The 16,829-nt window shown below is 35.6% G+C and overlaps 1 long non-coding RNA gene across 1 annotated transcript; it reads left to right on the forward strand.

Moving 5' to 3' along the window:
• The first annotated feature begins 1,411 nt into the window (after positions 1 to 1,411).
• LOC136035150 (uncharacterized) lies at positions 1,412 to 15,283 on the forward strand. Its single transcript, XR_010619353.1, has 2 exons — positions 1,412 to 1,733; positions 13,804 to 15,283. It is a non-coding gene; the product is annotated as an uncharacterized LOC136035150 (long non-coding RNA).
• Positions 15,284 to 16,829: the final 1,546 nt, after the last annotated feature.

Raw genomic sequence — 16,829 nt, forward strand, 5'->3', positions numbered from 1 at the left:
TGAAAGTGTATGGAAAATTTTATTTAGTATGATCAGCTTGAAAATTACAGTGTATGCATCCTTGGCCAAGAGCTACTCAAAGTACAAACAAATCCACATCAGAAAGGTTCTAGCCCATGAAATGAACCAAAAACCTTGAAGTTGACTCATTTTCGTGAAACGGAAGGTAGCTATCGGAATACTGTGATGTAGGATACCCTTCGATAGAAGATCGAAAGAAAATGAGACTGGCGACAGCACTATAATTTTTTATTTGTTAGTTTTATGACTTAAAACATAAACAAAAAATTATTTTAAATAAATATCTAAAGTAGTCTTACCCAGTTGATAAAGTGGAAAAGTAATTAAGTCCTAACTCATTACAAAACCAGCTAAGTCGTAGCTATCGACCAAGTCGTTAAGCATTGGAAAATGGGTATATTGCATCTTTTTTGAACTTAAGTCACGCAAAGATTTTTAATCATTATGATAAGAGAATTAGTATGGGTCAATAGTGCTTTTAACAGTACCAAAGCCGGCATCTTGCAGCCAACGTTTACCACAAAGGTTGGCTTGTTTGAGCTTGAGTAATGAAACCATTTTCAACTTGTATGATACGAAGAGCAAAGTAGAATTTCTAGTTGCAAGGTAGGCATGTTGTGGAACAAGAGTAACTGAAGGATTTTCAATGTGACCCACTTCAGAGCCAAAGTGGCTCCGTCAAAACAAAGTCATATCCTCTCTTCCCCTTAGTGCCACGTTTAACCTGAGAGGTAAGCGTGTTGTACCTGGTTTATACGGGAATCAAACAATGATTTTCGACCTGCAATATTGAAGACACAAATGGGCATGTTACTCCTCTAACACCACACCCATTGTATAATTTTCAGCGAAAAGGCTGGCTGGCTTTTTTTCCTCTGATTGGCTTGAAACTCGCGGTGCACTTACCCTGGACCAATGTAACATAAGAGTGATGATTTACAGATTTATTTACCCTATCAGACCCTTCTACAAAAGCACTTCGATATGCTTGGAACTTTAGGGTTGAGGGGATAGATATTCAGCACAAATGTAACTTTTCCTTTCATGTAGAAAGGAAAGGAGAAGGAGTTCCACTTCCATTCTGCTGGAAAGTAACCGCGTCTGTTTAAACTTTGATCGGCACACAGCTAAAAAGAAGCTAGTCCCCGTAAGAATTTTTATACCATTGAATTATTTTTCCGTCAAGTTGCTAGATGGCTTCAAAACGGAGAAATTCGGGGGTTCACCAAACCATGAAATCTTACTAGCAATTGGTCTGTAAAGGTCAAACTTTTAACCTTTCTTTACTTCCTGTGTACTGGGAATTTCAATAATTTTTTTGTTTTGTTTTTTAATTCTATCAACTACTTTTATTCTAATTTTCTTTTTCTTTTCTTTCTTACTTAGGAATGCAGCAAGAAAATACAATCCGAAGAGCAGTTGACATCATAACTGGTCACAATAATTCTCCCTTAGCTATTCTGCATTGTGTTAGTGGTTATCCTCAATTAGCTAACGAAACCAACTTAAGTCTAATTCCAAAATACAGAGAAGAATTTCCTAACTTAATAGTCGGATATTCTGGACATGAAGAAGGGACTGCCATAACCTTAGCCGCAGTTGCCCTTGGAGCGAAAATTGTAGAAAGACATGTAACCCTCGATAAGACAATCAAAGGAACAGACCACAAGTGCTCCCTTTTGCCTGAGGAATTAAAACAGCTTATTCAGGAGGTAACTTATTTTAATTGACCTATTTAGATGTATCCTTTCATTTTATGTCTATCTATGCACAAGTTGTTTTTGTGTTGATTAAAAAAAATAACTGAACGAAGTCAAGTGAGAACATAAAAATATCAAAACTGGTTTCACTGATCAAGTGTGAGCTTCTAAGGTGACGAAAGTTGGCGTCTTGTGCGGCTTATTCTTGTTTTCTGGGGGCCGAAGGCCTGAGCTGCCGACCATAGCAAACAAAGTGAGCGAAGTGACATGATGTATGGCTATATTTGTCAATTATGAAGGCCCTCGCAAGGAGATGGAATTATGAAAAAGAAATCTTCGCCAAACACTGGAAAATACATGATGAAGAGAGGTTGGATATAAAAGGCTAGAGCTGTGGGTTTTTTGAGATGGTTCTGGATCTCTACTCATTCATATGTTTTTTTACGTCCTTATCCTCGAAATAGAAACCCTTCTTGCACAGCCTCAAAATAGCCGTGGGATGTACCTTTCACGATTTTCTCGTCACCAGGATCGTGACTACGGCAGAGTAACCTTTAGGAATGGCGCCGTTCTATGACTTAATGGCCTTGTAAATGATTAAGTATTTTACTGGATTATAGTTAATTGACTATTCTTCTTGATTTTGTTTGTTTTTGATTGGCTTTTGTGGACTGAACCTCTTCTTTTCTTTGCTATTTAGTATAGACTGCCTCCCAATCGTAATTTAGTATTTACAGGCATGAAGATGTTATGAGTCAGAGGTAATAGGCTTGAGATTCATTTTGCAGAACGTCATTTTTATTTTATTTTTTTAAAAGAGAGCATCACCAAGCGCAAAACACCGTGGAGTGATCATGATTGTCCCAGGTTTTTACTAAGCATCTATTCATCTGGATGTCTTGGAGACTTCTTGCTAGCCAGGTCTAATCCGGCTTAAGCGTTTTATTTAGACTTGAGAAGAAGTTACTTGTCCCTGACATGCACTGGTGGAATCCATTTGCTTTCTTGAAGCCGTAACGATTTCAATGTATTCGCTGCTATAAAAATTGTGACCTGGAACGTTACGATACTGAACGACAACTATCACACTGACATATTGACTGACTAGGCTAGTTTAGACGTTTTTGATCACACTTGGTTGCAGTTTCAGAAACTCATTTGCTGCGGATAAGAAACACAAAGTTATGTGAAATGGGTTGTGCGGGTGTTAGTCATAGTATTCTAGTTGCTCACTTTTGACCAAAAAGTGCAAGTGCTTCAGTCATAGTGGTACTTGACGCTATAGAACTGTCTGACAGATTTGGTAGTAACTTAGAGAAGTTTCAAACACAGTTGCAGGAACTAGAAATATAGTACATCTGCAGGAGGTATAGCCAATTATGAATTAGGAAACTTTTAAGTCTTGCTTAGGTTGAGAAGGTATTACTAATGGGATTCTAGTTGCTCAATTTACGCCCAAAACATGTAAGATATTAATCACAGTCGTATATAGCCCTTGTTGGTTGTCATGGGACGGTCAACCTAATTGATTATGTCATTGTAAATCGTAAACTGGTAGGATCGATAAGGGACATTACGGTATATAGGAACGCCTATCGTATAGTAAGGATCACCATCTAAAAGTCTCTGGAGTAAATTTAAAGCTGGTATTTAAGGAGGGTAACTATCTTCCGGGTAGCTTTGACGTTTATAGGAGTCCAGAATGAAAATCTGAGAGAAAATTTTCAAGAATAGGTGAATATGAAACTGAAGAGTTCAGAACTTGACAATGTAAAAGGTGAATGGAATGATATTATGAAAATTATCTATGGAGTAGCAGAAGATGGTTTACCTAGAAAATATTGTAACCCATTTAGGGATATTTCCAAAAACGCTTAAAGCCTGGTAAAAGAAGGAAAACTTTGTTAGTGATGGATTTTACGAGAATAAGAGGAAAGTAAGGGCAGTGGAGGAGACATTTAAGTGTGAATTAGTGGGACAGAAAAGGGAGGTTACGGATAAAATCCCCAAGTGTTTGGAATATGCAGCCATATTACATATTAGTAAGATATTGTATTTGTATGTTAAAAAATTTACAGAAAGTAGTCAGTCTAGAGTTGTCCCAGTTAAAGATAGGAACGGCACTAAGTCAAAAAGGAAAATGCGAAAGAAAAATGAACCTAACATTTTGAGAGTGTTTTAAACCGCAATAATGTAGTCATTCACAGTAATAACTGAAACTAGGATGGGGGGGGGGGCTAGACGAAATAATCTTAAATGTCAAAGATGGAAAATATTGGTAATTCTCTCACTATAAATCAATAGCCAAAAGCTTATAGTCAGTAAGGTTTTCTTTGCAACATACAGCTTTAATCTTTCAAATAGCTTATTTTTTTTTTTACTGAAGCTCAGATACCAATCGGTTCTAACTTTGGCCTTGGCCGGAATGTAACAGGCTCGGCAAAATACTGCTGTCAATAACCTTAGTAGTTTTACAGATACTTCCGTCGAACACTTCAATCAATCAATCAATCAATTTATTAATACTAAAGAAAACTATTACAAAAGTAAATCAATTAATAGGCCCAAGAAGCTATGCTTGTAATGGGCCACAGAGCACAAAAAAAAAAAAAAACACTTATAAAATATATACAAAAAAAAAAAAAAAAAAAAAAAAAAAAAAAAAAAAAAAAAAAAAAAAAAAAAAACAAACACTGGAACAAGACAAGATTTTAAAAGAAGAGAAGTGACATACAAATTGGGATAGAATTAAAAGAGAGACAAAAATTATTTAACTGGAAAGACCCGACGAAATAATGCATTTGCAGAAAGAAAAAGAGGGACATCCAAAGGGATGGAGTTCCATAATAGAATTGACTGATATACAGGAGACCTCTGAGCTGCTGTAGAGGATCGTTTTGGTAAAATAAATCGTCGAGAAGAATTACGCAAAGAAGAAAAGTACCTACCTGAGCCTGTCCTTGAGAAAAACTGCTGCAGGGTCGGTGGAAGAGTACCTAGAAAAGCAGAATGCGCTAAATAAAGAGTATTTTTACCTATAATATGATCCAGCGGAGCTATTCCAGTATCATTATAAAGATCAGAGGAAGGGTAAAGCCGAGGGAGAAGAAAAGTAGCCTTCACTGCCCTATTTTGGGCTCTTTGAAGTGAGCAGAGAAGAGATTTATTAGTATTGCCCCAGACAGAGCAGCAATAAGAAAGGTAAGGATGAATAAAAGCATGATAAAGAGAAACCATAATATCAGGAGGAAGAAATGAATTAATCCGGTGCAACATTGAAGACTGGCGGAGTATTAAGGAACGGGTGTGAGTTATATGCGGTTTAAAAGAAAGAAAACAGTCAAGATACACACCAAGAAGTTTCACCATAGTAGCTTGTGGTATAATATCATTCCCAAAAGTCAGGGTGATTGGCTCCCGTACGTCTCTCATGCGGTAAGGGGTCCTAAAGTTGACAATGGCACTCTTTCGGCTGTTAAGAGCCATACCATTTGACCAGCACCAATCCTTTACTTTATCAAGAAGACCTTGAGCTATAGAAGTGGCAGATGGCAGGTCCACCGCAGCAATGAAAAAATTACTGTCATCAGCAAAAAGAACAGGGTGAATATGGGGATGAATACCATCAACAAGATCATTAATGTAGATTAGAAACAAAAGTGGTCCAAGCACAGAGCCTTGTGGGACACCTTTCAATACAGGCAAAGTAGTGGAAGAAGTACGGTTAACCAAAACATACTGAGATCTATCTGAGAGGTAGGACCTAAACCAATCTAGTGGGACTCCATGCACACCAAATAAGGATAGTTTAGACAGAAGAACATTGTGGTCAACCATATCAAAGGCCTTTGAAAAGTCAAGAAATAGACCCAAAACACACAAGCCCTTGTCCAGATTAACACGCACAAACTCTGTAGCATCAGTAAGTGCATGTAAGGTAGAGAATGAGGGACGAAAACCATACTGATGGTTAGTGATGAGAGAATTTCCATCAGTCGAATTAGTACTAAATACAAATGAAGAGAGTCGACGATACACTACTTTTTCAACAACCTTTGAGATGACGGGAAGAAGAGAAATAGGTCTGTAGTTTGAAATTAGAGACGAATCACCTTTTTTATGCAAAGGTAGAACAGTAGCAACTTTAAATGAATGAGGGAAAATACCAGAAGAAAGAGAGAGGTTAGTTATGTGTGAAATCGGATGAGAAACAAACTGACTAATTTTTTTAAGGACATTATTACTCAAACCAAAACTATCAACTGAACGACTGCTAGGAAGTTGGGAAATAATACTAGAAATCTCAGTAGTACTACATGGGGAAAGGAAAAAAGACTTCTCTGCCAAGGGAAAACAACTTACTCTACTCGGGGGTGGAATTAGAACTGAAGGAAGTGTGGTGAAATACGAATTGAAGGCACTCGCTGAGGATTTTTTGTCTACAACAGAACCATCAGCATTTCTATAAAAACATGGAGAGGAATGTTTGTGTTTCTTGCGAGAGAGAGCTTCATTAATTACAGTCCAAACCTTGCGCAAATTCCCCTTGCATTCATTAATTCGACGCGAAAAATACAGCTTTTTTGCTACACGAACTGAAGAAGTGAGCACATTTTTGTAATGTTTATACTTCAAAAGATCATCCTGTGTCTTACTTTTACATGCAGCCTTGAACAAAGAGGCTTTCATATGGGTTGCATTGATCAGACCTCTAGACATCCATGGGCATTTGGGTGCAAAATTCCTTGGCTTATTTCTAAGAGGAAAATGCTTATCCAACAGAGTCCCCATACGACACAAAAATAATCTAGTTGCACAATCAGCATCATTAGCTTCAAGAACACTAGACCAATCATTACTCTGAAGACCATATATTAAATTAGAAATTTCCTTATCTGTAAAAGTTCTGAAAGAAGATTTACCTTTCTCATCCACAGTAATCTCAGTTTTAGGCACAGATAGTGATAGATAAATAGGAAAGTGATCAGAAAGATCAGTGAAAACAAGACCAGAAGAGAACTTCAGATTAGGAGAATGAGAAGTGAAAATATTATCTATTAAAGTGGCAGAATTTCTTGAAGGGTCAACACGAGAAGGAAAAAAAATTGAAGGAAGTAGCCCTGAAGAAGAAAATACATCAAAAAGATGGTCACATTCATCATTTGATCCGACATTTAACATATTGCAATTAAAGTCTCCCAAAACACAAATTCGTTTTTTAGAGAAAGTCCCCACACCAGAAAGCTGATCAAGCAAATCACAGAACAGATGTGTTGGAAATGGAGGGGGCTTATAAAACAAACAAACAGTATCACATGCAAACTGGCTTTTCAGATCAATGACAAGAGAATAAACTGTCCTACTATTAGACACCACTGATGTAAACAAGGATTCAAGGTCAGATCTTCTACAAAATTCAATATTAGATTTTATAAACAAAGAAATACCCCCAGAACACTTTGTTACCATTCTAGGGACATGAATAGCCATATAACCATCCATATCATAAGCTGTAAAATTATCACTATCAGATAACCATGTTTCTGTCAAGCCTATGACATCAAAAGGGCAAGAATTATTAGACCACAAATACGATTTAAGACTGTCCCACTTATCTCTTATTCCACGCACATTCAAACAAAATACATTAAAGCAACTATTTGAAGAGAGTGAGGGCAAAATGTTATCACAATAATCAATGGTGGTGTGATAATTGCAGCTAGAACTAACCATAGATTCAAGGAGAGGGTCAAAAGTGTGTGCCTCCTGTCTACCAGCACTACTTGGTTGATCAAATATAACTGAATTAAGAATAGATGAATTCAAAAGAAAGGAGAAATCACCCATATATACTACACAAGACAAATGTATACAACAACTTTACAAATGAACACAATATCCATACAAGCAGGCTGAAGTAAGAGAGGGTGGATTGAAAGGTAAGACATATAGGCAACAATAGAGAAAACAACTGCAAGAACAAAGACAATAATAAACTACTAGGTTCAAAGGGAATAAAAATAATAAACAACATTATGCAAACATAAGAAAAACTATTAAATCATAAATAAATTTACAAAACAGAGCTGAAAAAAAAGAGAAATGATTTATTTCACTCCTGGGAGGGGCTTTGATGGACTTGGATGAGCTGTAATTAACTGATAGAGAGTATCAACTTGAGATGCCTCTTTGACAGTAATCACTTTACCATCAGAAAGCTTTGTGAGTATTTCTCCTCCACTAGACCATGTAGACCTCTTCCCAAGCTTTGATTTAGTATAATTAAGTAGCTGAAGTCTAGACTTTGTGAGTGACTCAGAAATAAAGACACCACTACCTTGCAAGCATTTCTTTTCTCTAAGAATGAGCTGCTGCATTCTAGAACTGCAAAATTCCACAACAAATGGACGAGGTTTCAAACCTGAGCCTTGCTTACCAATCCTTCTAGCAGAAACTATATCATTCTGGGTCACAGGAATACCAGGAAATCTAGTACTGCAAAATCCAAGGAATCTGCTTTCAGAAGCTTCTGGATAAGGGTCTTCTTTTAAACCAAATAGAACCAGCTGATTTGAGAGTTTCATTTGGTCAAACTGATCACTCAGACGATCAACATTGGATTGAATTGGTTTCAGAGAATTTTGCAGCTTTGACAGACCTGAGTCAAGCAATTTCAGGGAGGATTCAAGCTTTGTCATCCTCAGATCATATTGTTTGAGTGATTTTTCAACAAGCACATCAAAATCCATTTTCAGGCTAGAGTATACCTCTTGTTTGATTATTTCTATACTGTTGGCATCAAAAGTAGCAGGTTCATGACTAGGGGTAAGTTTTTTAACAGAGGCCTCAACCAATGGACCAACTTCAGTAGACAGTGCTTGACTGACAACTTCTGCCATTGTAGTTTTGAGCGTTTGATCATTCAGCTTCTGCTTATTCTTTAGGGTGTTTAAGTGAGAGGTGAGCAATGCAATTTGATCATTAATGGATTCAGTACCACTAAACTGTATGGAGCAGTCTGATCTCATCTCTCTGGTGTTAGGTCTATAGCTCTTTTTTGTATCACCCATGATTTAAAGATATAGCAGAGATATAGGCATCAAGCACAAAATAAAAAGACTGTACCTGGAGGGTCCCCAATTGCACCCCTGGGGTTGGGGCTGATAGACTTGCCTGCCTTTCCCACTGGACTGGTTGGCAGGCTAAACCAGCTCTTCATACAATTCTGAATTTAATGGATAGATTAAAGATGCCACATATATACTGGCTAGAATATTTCTCGTAAATGTTGTGCTTATACTATTTGCATGAGAGGCATCATGTGTCCAGCATAGAAACACAGTACTCGTATAAGAACTTCTAAATTCATCGAGAATGTCTATAGAACGGAACAAGATGTTACTCATCATGGTGGATAGAACGGTGCTGTAAAACAATATGGGGAGCTTTAAAAATGCGTGAAGTTATTTACTTGCTGCTTTTTTCAGGAGCTGTGATGCCCTTCGGCATACTTAAATTTTTTGAATATAGACTGTTTTATTAGAATTCATTAACAAACCAAAAAGGAACCGAGTCTCTGCTGTCACACTATTGTGGTATAGTTTTAGAGAAAGGGATGACGGTTATCCTGCATGATGAATGGTTTTCATGTCGTATAATGCTAATATGCAAGTATTTTTGTTTTTCGTCTGTTTTTTTATGGCACTTGGTATTAACCATAAATTAATTCGGAAAACTTAGAAAAATGAGGTTTTTCAACCTACAAACAGGTGATCAGATGTTAATGAGATTTTATATTTAGAAGGATATCGTGTCTCAGAACTCTTATTTTAAATCCCGACCAGATCTGTTTACATTGGGGGGAGTTGGAAGGGGAAACCTAAAATCTTGGAAAACGCTTAGGGTGGAGGGATCGGGATGAAACTTGTTGAAAAAGCTAAGCACAAGTCCTAGATACGTGATTGACATAACTGGAATGGATCCGCTCTCTTTGGAGGAGTTGAGGGGGGGGGGGTGTTAATTCGAAAAAAATAGAAAAATTTTGGTATTTTTAACTTAAGAACGGTTGACCAGATCTTAATGAAATTTCATATGTAGAAGGAAATCATGTCTCAGAGCTCTTTTATTTTAAATTCCGACCAAATCTGGTGACATTGGGGGGAGTTGGAGGGGGAAACCAGAAATCTTGGAAAATGCTTAGAGTGGAGAGATCCGGATGAAAATTGGTTGGTAGGATAAGAAAATGTCGTAGATACGTGATTGATGTAACTGGACTGGATCCGCTCTCTTTTCCCCGATTCGACCATCTGGGGGGAGGGGGGTTGAAAGAAGAGGAAAAATTTTAAAAAAATAAGGTATTTTTTACTTACGAGTGGCTGATCGGATCTTAATGAATTTTGATATTATGAAGGACCTTGTGTCTCAGTGCTCTTATTTTAAATCCCAACCGGCATTAAACCTCTGATTTTCCTTTTAAATCAATATATTGATTCTTAGAATTTTGCTAGAGCTCATGCCATATGAGCTCTTTTCTCTTGGCTCTTCAGACCTCGTCACAAGTGCCATATGAGCTTTTAGCTCTTGTTTTTCTTTCTTTTGCTTTTTATTTGTGTGTTCTGTTTATGGTTTTCAATACTTCTATTTTGTTGTTAAAGGCTTCCAGAAGTGAAGTAAGAATATTTGGATCTTTCTTTTATAAAAGTGTTTTCGTTTTGTTTATTTTAGTGTCAACTTTCTAGCATGGAAAACCGTGCTAGAGTGAAAAAATTTAAGCAGTAAAAAAAACCTTGCTTCACATCAATAGAAAATATCAATAGTTATTTTTGGACGTTTTCTTCATTGCTAAGATTTCTGCAAGGCATTGTAACTTAGCCATGAAAAAAGGGGTGAATTGTCTGACTGGGCAAGGGCATCCCCACCGGGTGTACTCCCTAAATAATTTGCATTATTTTCGGTGTACTTTAGTTTTACCAGTTTTATCCTTTGACACTTGAAACTGAACGACATCAAATGATGACACCCTCTCTAATCCTTTCTCATCTTTGTACCAAACAAGCATGAATCTTTGCAAGGCCAGTAGTAACGTATCTTTCTACCTTTCATGCTTCGGTTTTTCTTCCTTTTTTTGTTACTGTAGTTCAATTCTCTTTTTTCTGTATCCATCTTGAATTCCTAGAAAATATAGGTCTATGAAGAAGCAATTTTGAATCCCATGAGGAGATCTATTTCTCGTTCTCTTTTATATATCTCATTTCATTTATAAACAAAAATAAGTTTTTTGTCCATCTAATCTATTAATAAATCCTCATCATAACCCTCTTTTCTTTGTACCAAATTAAATATAAAAAAACAAGTTTTTTTAACGGGAAGTAAGGAGCGACATTAAAACTTAAAACGAACAGAAATTATTTCGTATATGAAAGGGCTGCTTCCTCATGAACACCCCGCTCTTTACGCTAAAGTTTGACTCTTTCTTTTAATTCTACTTTTTAAAACAGTGAAAAACTTAAGCGTAAAGAGCGGGGCGTTGATGAGGAAGCAGCCCTTTCATATAAGAAGTAATTTCTGTTCGTTTTAAGTTTTAATGTCGCTCCTTACTTCCCGTTAAAAAAAACTTGTTTTTTTATTTAATTTCTGAACGTTTTTGAATCAATGCATGTTTTGATTTTGGCTCTCCGTAGATGAATAATGAAAACGAAATTTGTATATTTTTTTTTTGGCTAATTGGCTTTCTCGTAGTTTTGATCGAGTGATTTTGAGAAAAAAGGAGCGAGGGAGGAGGCCTAGTTGCCCTCCGATTTTTTGGTTACTTAAAAAGACAACTAGAACTTTTAATTTTTTACGAATGTTTATTAGTAAAAGATATACGTAACTTACAAATTAGCTTACGTAACGAACTTCTGTATTATCATGTTTTTATTACGTATATGAAGGGATTCGCCCCCTCGTCAGTACCTTGCTCTTTTCACTAAAGCTTAAATCTTGTCCCAATTTCTTAAGAATGACCCCTGAATCACAAAAGCCGTAGAATAAATAGTTGAAATTACTAAAATGCCTTAGCGTAAAGAGCGAAGTATTAGGAGGAGGTGAGCCCATCATAGACGTAATAATTCTGTTCGTTTTAAGTTTTAATGCTTCTCCTTCCTTTCAGTTAAAAAAAACTTTTTCATATTTATTTTTTCATTGTTTTTTTTTTTAAATAATGCTAGAAAATCCTGCTCTCCCTTCATGAAACTTTTCTTCTCCCATGACAAATTCCTCCACGGAAAGTTCCCCCAACACATTCCCCTCTTCTCAACCCCCCCCCCCTTAACCTAAAAATCCCAAAGAAAACGTCTGTAGGCTACTCTTCCAAATAACCATTGCTATATGTAAGCACTGGTCAAAGTTTGTAACTTGTGGCCCCTCCCACGGGGACTGTAGGGGAGTAAGTCGTCCTCAAAGACATAGTTATAAGGTTTTTTGACTACGCTGAATAAAATCGCTATCTCAGAATTTTGATCCGATGACTTTGGGAAAATAATTAGCGTGGAAGAGGGCCTAGGTGCCCTCCAATTTTTTTGGTCACTTAAAAAGGGCACTAGAACTTTTCATTTCCGTTAGAATGAGGCCTCTCGCAAGATTATCGGACCACTGGGTCGATACGATCACCCCCGGGAATAAAACAACAAAAAAACAAACAAATACACACGCATCCGTGATCTGCCTTGTGGCAAAAAATACAAAATTCCACATTTGTGTAGATAGGTGCTTGAAACTTCTACAATAGGGTTCTCTGATACGCCAAATCTGATGGTGTGATTTTCGTTAAGATTCTATGACTTTTAGGGGTTGTTTTCCCCTATTTTCTAAAATAAGGCTCTTGATGAAACTTATATATTTAAAATCAGCATTAAAATGCGATTCTTTTGATGTAGCTATTGGTATCAAAATTCCATTTTTTAGAGTTTTGATTACTATTGAGCCGGGTCGCTCCTTACTACAGTTCGTTACCGCGAACTGTTAGATAAGTATTATTCTTTGCAAGGCCAGTTGTAACGTATTTTTCTGTCTTTCTTTTTTTTTTTTTCTTTTTGTTACTGTAATTCAATTCTCGTTTTTTTCTGTATCCATCTTGAAGTCCTATAAAATATAGGTATATATAGAAGCAATCTTCAACCCCATGAGGATCTCTACTTCTCTTCCTGTTTTATATATCTCATTTTATTTATAAAAAAAAATTCGTCCATCTAATTTATTAATAAATCCTCATCTTTACCCTCTCATCTTTTTATCAAATAAGTATGAATCTTTGCAAGGCTAGTCGTAACACAATTTTCTGTATTTCACACTTCGATTTTTTTGTTCTTTCTTTTTTTATTTTAATTCGGTTCTCTTTTTTCTCTATTTATCTTGAATTCCTAGAAAATTTAGGTCTATAAAAAAGCAATCTTGAATCCCATGAGGATCTCTATATCTCTTTGTCTTTTATTTTATTAATAAACAACATTTTTGCCGTCTAGTTTGTTAATAAAGGCTTTTGAAAAGGGCGTATAAATAAGAGGTGTATTTTTTTTAGGAATTAAACATGTTAAAAAATTCTTGTGTTTGTTTATCATATTTGCATTCACTCATTTTTACAGTTTTTAGATGCAGGCTAAAAATATTTTTTAAGCCGTGGATTTGTTCTTCCAGTAATTAAGGTTGAGGCTAATCTGTAAAAAGTTTTATAAATATTCAGTATTGCATTCATTTTTTTTTGTTTCAAAACAAATCCACCGGGAAGAGGGTAAGTATTTTCCGACTTTATAATGTTCGTAACTATCGAATTTTTGATAATACTTTCGGTAAAGGTTGACTTAGCCCATGAATTGTAGTTTGTGTTTATGTGTGTGATTCCACTTGTTCGACATCAAAATTTGTTTTGATCTTTGCTTGAAAAATGTGGCTTCGTGGTGTGTTATCCTTTTTTCAGTACTAATTCAATCGTTCTTACTGTTAAAATATTTACTTTTATTAAAGAGAAAGCTTATGTTTAACTGGCCAAGACGCTTTAGTAGTTCTCTTGATCAGTTTGAGCATTAAATAATTCTTCGTTTTGTAGATCAGAACCATAGAAGTTGCTATCGGTCAGCCAGTTAAGACTATACAAACTTGCGAAATTCCTTGCAAACATAAACTCGGGAAAACACTTGTGGCAGCTCGAAATCTCACAACTGGAGATTGTATTAAGGAAAGTGATATTAACGTGAAAGTGTCAGTGCCACGTGGAATAGAAGCTGAATACATCGATGAAGTTATTGGTAAAGTTTGTAAAACAGACATTCTAGAAGATTCGCCTATAGGCTGGGAAAATTTAGTCTATCTTAACTAAAATTAGCGTTACTCCAGTGATGGTAGCAAAGCTTTCGCGTCCCAGGCTAGTCAGTAAAATTTTGTTAAAAGGACAACGTATCTTCTCTTTTTTTATATTTATTTGTTTCTATAATCTTATATCCAATTTTATGGGTTATGAACGGAGGTAAAATTTTTATCACTTTTTGTATCATCTGATACCTCTAGATAATCTTCAAATATCTGATCATTTCAGGTATATATGATATAAATTGTTATGTGTTTTCTATAGATTTTCGTTTATTTCAGTGTTTTACTTACCCTCGAAAAACTAAGAGTCTTAATGGATGTTGGAGTTGTTTAAAACTAAGGATTGCCAATATTCCACTTTTCACCTATGCATCCGTTGCTAGTTCAGCTATTTTGTGGCTTCACCAAAGGGATCTCAGATAGTCAGCTATAAACTCGTATAACCCTTATTATGACACTCTGTAATTTTTCTCCAACTTTGCCTATCTTAGGGTGGCCGCGTCTACAGATGTAGGGTAGGATTTGAAGGCAAAGCCAAATTTCGAAAAAAAATTATGATTTGTAGGTTTTTTGCTAGTATCTTTTTCTTCCTGTGGATTTTCAATTTTGATTTTAACCAGATGGGAGAAAATAACCTTGCCTTATGGTATTTTTTAGTTTAATCCGGTAAATATTTTTACGATAAGTCCTTTTATATTGCCAATTACTACTGCGATCGCAGTAGAAGATGTCTCTTTTGTTACTTCTGACGTAGGTTTTCGTTAAGGTACGAAATTCTCTACATTTCTTCTAAATATTATTTATGTGAAGTGAATTTTTATCGTATTTCTATAATGGGGCTAAAGAGAATTGAATCAGCTTTAATTTTAAAGCCTTACTGCTGTTGATCCTACTAACCTATTGGTTTTAGCTTTTGTTATATTGCTCGGTGTCATATGGGCTATCCAACGCTTGAGTTTTATACTATTTTTTAATTTTCTCTTTCCCATTCTGCATCTTTTTCTCTATTTTCTCTCTTTTCGTCATTGTTATCGATTACGGTTTACAGTCATAAAGAAAGATTTTATTATGTTCAGTTTTAGTTATTATCCATCCCTTCGAGCTCCGTTCTCTGCTGGGAAAATATTTTTTCTTGCCAATTTTGATTATATGTCCGTTTTTATGTTGTCTTTGTTTTATTGTATTTGTTGTATTTTGTTTTAATAGAAAAGTTCAGAAGATTTTTATTGCTTGCTTCACAGCAACAATATTCGTAAGAATTAGATAATTGGAGCTTGTCGCCTTCCGCCCAAAAATATAAAGCTCACCGAATATGTCTCCTGATACAATCAGGTTGTGACCTTACAACCTGCCATGGACACTATATTTTACTCATTCAATATTTGAATAAACAAAAGTAATGTGACTCGTAAAAAAACTTGCACAGTTCATTTTGGCTTGTTAAATTTTTCTACTATAGAAAGCCTTTGAAAATACTAAAAAGCATAAATGGAATTAATATAGGTCTACTGAATTCTCTTAGGATTAATAAAGAATGAATTTTTTTCAATAAAAGACGTATTTTAAAGAAAAGTAAAGAGCTGTATTAAACCAAATTGGAGCAGAAATAAAAGTCAAACTTAAAAGGAACAAAAATTACCACAAACATGAGTAGGACTAACGCACCTAAGCCTTTTAACGGTCACAGCTTCATTTGTACTTTACTAAAAATGGTTTTTGTGTCAAACAGTGAGTTTGGTTTGTCATAACATCGACATGAAAAGAAAAAGAAAATCATGATATTAGCCAAGATTACTGGAGAAACTTGTGAAAGTACAGTGACTGTTTGATATTCACTCCTGGAAGTGTTAGCAACTTTGGACTTATTAGCTTATACAAGAAAAAAACTTCAAAAGTTCAATTTGTTAACGATATAGTTTGATACGATTCCTGTGAAATGAATGAATCATTTTATTTCTAAAGAAAAACGTATGGTGTTAAAATGGAGTAATAAAAAAATTTAAAATAAATAAATACACTAGGAATATAAATACACTAGAAGTATAAGTACACTAGAAGAATAAACACACTTCTGTCTCACAAAAAAGCATTTACTAAACTATTTTTCTTGAGTATTCTTAAACCGAGACCAACGTTCTTCAATAATTACGAAGGGTTGCGCTATACCAAGACTAGACACGAGCTTTGGGTTACTTTCCCATAAAGAGAATAAAAAAAGAGATATGAGAGAGAGAGATATGGAAGTATATGTAGCTAATTTATGTTTTATGATTTGCTTGTAATGATAGGTGGCGGTAGCTGTTTCTTTTTATCAGAAACGGACTTCTCAGATACTTTATTTTTCCTCTAATGGAAACCGGGAGACTGTGAGTTTCTAGTTTGTCTTTTCTCGTCCCATGAATTTTCCTGATTTTTTTACCTCGCGTATAGGAAAAAAAGTTACGAAACAATTTATATAGAGTTTAAAAAAATTGGATACCATTCTAGAAGTGCTCGTGACACTTAATGGCTGACACACAATACCCTCTAATCCTAATCTGTACCACACTGTGTCTTGCCCTCTGGCAACCTCTACCAACACCTCATAATTCCTAAGACATTTTCCATATATATTTTCTTGTTAAAAATCACGCAATAAATCAATTGGTTCATGTTTTCGTAACCCGACCCTCCGCGATACACCATGTCAATTTACACCACTGTGCCACACTATTACTGACCCTCTGTCATCCACTAGCAGCCTCCCATTATTCTTGAGTCGTTTTC

Source organism: Artemia franciscana, chromosome 14 (genome assembly GCF_032884065.1).
Source record: "Artemia franciscana chromosome 14, ASM3288406v1, whole genome shotgun sequence".
Lineage (NCBI taxonomy): Eukaryota > Metazoa > Arthropoda > Branchiopoda > Anostraca > Artemiidae > Artemia > Artemia franciscana.